Raw genomic sequence first — 5,466 nt, 5'->3', positions numbered from 1 at the left:
GAAAAATGATGGAATTAGCTGCTGCAATTCTAAGTATTGTTCGTGGTGCTAGCTTTATAATCAGTAACAAAGACCGTACACTTCAGCTGCACAATTAGGTGCGAGTGAACTAAGGTGTGATAGACTTTCAACATCATTGGAACAGGAAGGAACCTGATTTTTGACAAGGCATATAATGATGCAGTCATTTTACTTTTCAAGTGCTGAACATGACTATGCCAATTGAAGCTCTCATTGAGGATCACACCCAGAAGCTTAATATCTGACACTCTAGGAAGAATGAGCAATCAGAATGCAACGGCAAATGAATCTATCGTTAGTTTCTTCTGTGGTGGATGAAAAACAATGTACATGACAGAACTGATGTTCTGAGGCTGGAACAATGTACCCAAGCAGCACAAGGGACCGGGGCGAAGCCGGTCCAGCATCGGGAAAGAATCCTACAAAGTCGGGGGCATGCCACCAGCCGATACCGGTCCTTCCTCCAGTCTGCAACACCGGGATGATTAAGGACCGACATCGGCAGCAAGTATTCGGTCCCAGCAGGTCCCCGACGGATCCCCGATAATGCTGGCAGGGGCTCCCCACATGCATATTTACCTCTCCCATGCATATTTTAGCATTGATATGCTTATTTTTAATAATTACAATAATTTCGAGTGTAAACAGTGTGTGTAGAGCGCAACATTTTATTTTCGGAGAGGAAATAGACTGACACAACACTTGTAGCACCTCAATAGACTAAACGTCGAGTGCATACTAAGCAGTCTGCCTGCATCACCCAATGCATGCCAATTGTGTCTGAAATGAAAAACAAAAAAGAGGGGTATACAGAAATATGCAGCCTGTCCGCATACCTACTGTCATTGGCAATGTAGCCTGAAAAGAAAAGGGTGGAAATGGTCTACCGTAATATCCAGCCTGCCTGCGTAACCACTGGCCCTTCAATGGTGTCTCAAAAGGGGGGGGGGGAACGTACACAGTAAGAGGTGGTCTCTGAAAGGAAACAAAAAAGGTATACAGTAGTAGGCAGTCTGCCTAACCACTTGCACTTCGGTAGTGGCCCAGGAAGAAATGAACGGCTTGTAGCATTAATATTAGATGTAACGGTAAAATTGCTGCATGGGGGGAAATGGTATACAGTAACATGCAGCCTGCCTGCGTAACCACTGGCACGTCAACGGTGTCTCAAAAGAAATAAAAAGTATACAGCAAGAGGCGGTCTGCCTGCACAAGTGGTGGTGTCTCAAAGAAAACAAAGTTATGCAGTAATAGGCAGTCTGCCTATCTGCTCACGCTTCAGTACTGCCCAGACACAAAAATGAATGGCATGTAACATTAGACGTAACGGAACAATTGCTGCACGTCAGCACAAAATAGTCTGTACACGGTATGTGGAATGAGCTTTATCAAAAATGGTAAAATGCACAGCGTAGGGATTACGAAACTCAAGAGTTACCAAGAGAAAATTTAAATTATGAAAAAATGACAAAGCCAACGACTGGGAGAAATGCAAGTCCAGGAAAGAGAAAATAGTTCACATCCAGCGCCTTTGGTACAAATGACTAGCAATTACTACAACGAAAACTGTAAAAAATGACAGCTGACCGGGACTAGAGCTGACAGTCAATGGTGTGCACATATCCAGTGTTCCTTCACAAAAGCGTCAATAAGCAAAAAAAAAAAAAAATACATGATCAAGGAGAAGCATATCTATTGAAAAAAAAAAAAGCGACATCTGGTCTGATGTGATTTGGGACACTGTCTTGATGCTAACATCAGAGCTGCTCTGATGTTAGCATCAAGACAGTGTCCCAAATCACATCAGATCTGATGTTAACATCACAGCTGCTCTGATGATGATGTTAACATCAAAGCTGCCCTGGCTGATGCTAACATCAGAGGTGTCTTGATGCTGATGTTGACATGAGAGCTGCATTGATGCTGGTTATGGCAATCTTGAAAATGCTGCAGTCTTGGTTTACTGAAATGTTCTGCAAAGAAAGCCCCTCATGCCTGCGGTATATGAGTACCGACAAGAACCCTCACGAAACAGGAGATAGCAGCAACAAATCACTTCACCACAACAATTCACCACTCCGGAGTACGTACCTTTTAAGGTATATCCATTTATCATCAACATACCTGAGCGTTGAACTCACGTGGGCACAAAAATTGGTGATGATCGAACGGTGAACAACAACGCAAAAGAGCACACCTAGGTCCTCATTTCCGGTTCAACTTGTCCTTCTTCCGAAAAAGCACTTCTAAGCGTTGTCATGTCGAGCAAGAGTCCCCACCGCATTTGAACACGGTGCTTGAGTTTCTCTTGCTGGAGGCCGCTGCGTCATACACGCTGAACCTGCAAGAAATATCGTTCCAGAAAATACGATGGCAGGACACCTATATGTAGAGCAGTGTAGAGACATATGACATACCGTCTGCACAAAGCATACAGTCGACTTCACTTGGCGTTCTATCTCCCTGTCGTTGTGCAGATCCCTGCAAATAGAGTAAAACGGACAATGAGAATGCATGGCGCAGTCGAACATATAACTTCACAGTTATATTAATTACACACCTGAAACGGCAAGAATCCTCAAGGCGAAGAACGATATGGCTTCACATGCAAGCATGGAGGTAAGAAACTAAGGAGAGGGCTATAAGATCGGAGGGCCGTGGGACCCCTCTAGCGGTCGCTCCCTGCAATACCACGCCCATCTAGTTGCCCGGTCACGTGATCCCCACATGTTTCGGTGTTATGGCGGTCTGCGCGGAGGCTTGGAAGTTTAGCAAACCTCATCTTCAGCAAACCTCTTACCTTCGAGGAGTCCATTTGCACAATACTTTGAAGTTTATGTGGTGTTTCAACATTTGCCGCGTGATAAATAACAGCAAAAGTTGCGCAAAACAGAAGAGAAGACAGGCAATGTCACGATGACGTACGTACGTCTTCTAGCGATTCAGTGATCCATTGCTTCCACACAGAGCTTGTCAATTTTGTGTTTCAACGAGTACGATAACTTCAAACTCCAAAGATGTTATGAAAGCGGAAACAAGTTATTCAGCTTGTCTCTGTATTCAGGTAAGATACGCCGCGGACATGGAGGACGCCATGTTTTATGACGTCTTGCCGTGACGTTTATGGGTCACGTGTGTGGGCAACTAACCACAATGCCATGCGCGGGTCACAGCACGCCCGCTTGCATTGGGAGAGGCGCTTAGGGCATCTCCTTAGTTTCTTACCTCCATGCATGCAAGGCAGCGTCTTCACTCTTTCACATGTCAAACGAGACCGACTGGTCTGCTCGCGGTTAGAAGAAACGCTTCCAGTTACAGACAGTTGCAATATCAGACGGGTTGCAAGAACGACAGCATCAGGTGAGAACAACAATACAAAGCCTCTAAAACGCTTTAGACTTGCTGGAACCAGAGGAGGCACAGTAGGCGGGTTTCGCCGCCGCGACAATAGTGTCGCCGCTGGCATTTCCCGCCAAATTCCGGCTATTTACTTTTCATTGGCTCCGGTCCCCCACGTGACCTTTCTCGACCATGATTGGCTGAGGCTCATTTAACCGGTGGATTCGCCCGCGTTCGTTTCTCCGAGGCGCCGACCCGTCTGACCGTTGTGTAGCTGGCGTCTACGTATGTGAGCAGACGGTGATTTCGTTTCGTGGATTTCGAAGATGTTCGAGCCATGGACGAACGCCTGAATGAAAGGTAAGCAGACAAACGTATGATGCATGTCAGTGATCAGACTTTTAATACTGTCGCCTAACTGTGTGCATGGAGGTACGCCTTGTCATGTATTACATCACTTTCTGACGGTTATCAGTCATGATCTGGTTGATGATTCTGCGTGGCGTTACTTGTTGCGTTTTGTTCCGCTATTTGAATGTGTCTGATGTTTAGTACACTGGTGTGCATGAAAAGGAAAACAGCGTGCATCGCGTACGCAGGGATCCTCGAATTTTGTCATTAGTCGACATTAGGCGCGTAACGATAGCATGTCTTACAGAGCGTATTCAGCCAATTAACGTTGCCTGTGCTCGGGTTTACCATATCGTTAACAGGTTCCTTTTTTTTTTTTTTTTCATTCGGACACCGACAGCTGTTCGTGGCCCTGCGATCCGCGAGCATGTGGCCCCTGTCACCAAAAAATTCGACAGTTGTGCTGGGATGAAGCGGATGGCTTCTGCGACTCATCACGTGCTATATATGTGTATAATAATATCTACTTTCTCCAAACCGAAAAGGTTCCCTTAAGGATTGTATAATATGATAGTCACGCTTTCTGTCGCTCGGCACTATTTATTCTTTATTTATTCTGCAGTATTCTGTAATAATCGTGTAGATTTACTTGCATTCAAATGTTGCTTCTTGTTTATATGTTTACGGTGTCAATAAATTTGTACATGTGAATTCCTTCGTCTTCTGAATTTTCATTTTCTGCTTCCCGATAATATTAGCAGATGGCCTGGCGAAGCGCTCGGAACAGGGAGGGAGGGGAGATAATTCGAGTGAGAGGGTGTGGAAAGGGCACGCAGCGCACATGCGCAGTTCAATCAGCCAGCGCGCGCTTTTTGGCGCCGTTTTTCGGCTACTTTGTCGTGATTCGTTACTGATGATCACGTGGTCAAGGGGGGTGTTGGTGGTTTTCGTGGCGAAACTGTGGAAGCTACAGCTGCACTCCACTGGCTGGAACGCTCGCAATTACGCGAACTACACGCGGCGACGAGAAACGCCCGTTACAGCAGCCAAAGCGAACCCAAAAAGAACAGCGCATGCGCGACAGGCAGCGCTGGCTGGTGGAATGGAAGACCAGCGACGACGCGCGAGCGCGGGCGAGTGCGGGTGAGCCTGTGTTGAAATGGGCATGGACCCAACATCTCCGCGCAATGGCTTGGCGGACGAAATATGACGACGGGTAGAATCGTACTACCTCTTGAGATTGTGGCCGTTCCAGGATCTTTCGAGAAATGCTGCTGTTTTCATAAGAATCACTGAATGTTGTATTTGAAGCAAAATTGCAACATGAGATTGGCCAAAGCTAAGGTATTAGTTAGTTATGATTGTGAACAGATCGGCAGTGCAATCTGACAGTGAGAGATCGATAGAATCAAAAAGAACAACAACAAAACACTCACTGTTTTGCCGACCCTTTCTCTAGTGTTCTTCCTTTCTTTCTTTCTTTTTTTTCCTTTTTTTGTTATAATGAAGGAAAGCAAGGTTAAATGCTACATTTTTCTTGACTGTGTGCGATGGTGTACATCACAGGTTCCTCATGTGCCATGAATCTACTTAAAAGTTGCTGATGGTGTCAGGGCATCACACTTATAACAGTGACCAGAATGCGGCAGGAGTACTTTTGAGGCACTCTGGCCACGTTGACCACAAAACGGCGTTCCATACTCCCTCCGAACCAAACTTTGCAAAACTTGTAGCACAGAAACATTAACAACACAC

The 5,466-nt window shown here is 45.8% G+C and overlaps 1 long non-coding RNA gene across 1 annotated transcript; it reads right to left on the bottom strand.

The window, feature by feature from the left end:
- Positions 1-1,911: 1,911 nt before the first annotated feature.
- LOC135376062 (uncharacterized) lies at positions 1,912-5,466 on the bottom strand. Its single transcript, XR_010417515.1, has 3 exons — positions 5,148-5,466; positions 2,439-2,502; positions 1,912-2,362 (listed from the first exon to the last, which is right to left on the bottom strand). It is a non-coding gene; the product is annotated as an uncharacterized LOC135376062 (long non-coding RNA).

This window comes from Ornithodoros turicata, unplaced genomic scaffold (assembly GCF_037126465.1).
Source record: "Ornithodoros turicata isolate Travis unplaced genomic scaffold, ASM3712646v1 ctg00001007.1, whole genome shotgun sequence".
NCBI classification, from domain to species: domain Eukaryota; kingdom Metazoa; phylum Arthropoda; class Arachnida; order Ixodida; family Argasidae; genus Ornithodoros; species Ornithodoros turicata.
This window is presented reverse-complemented; position numbering and strand designations above follow the sequence as displayed.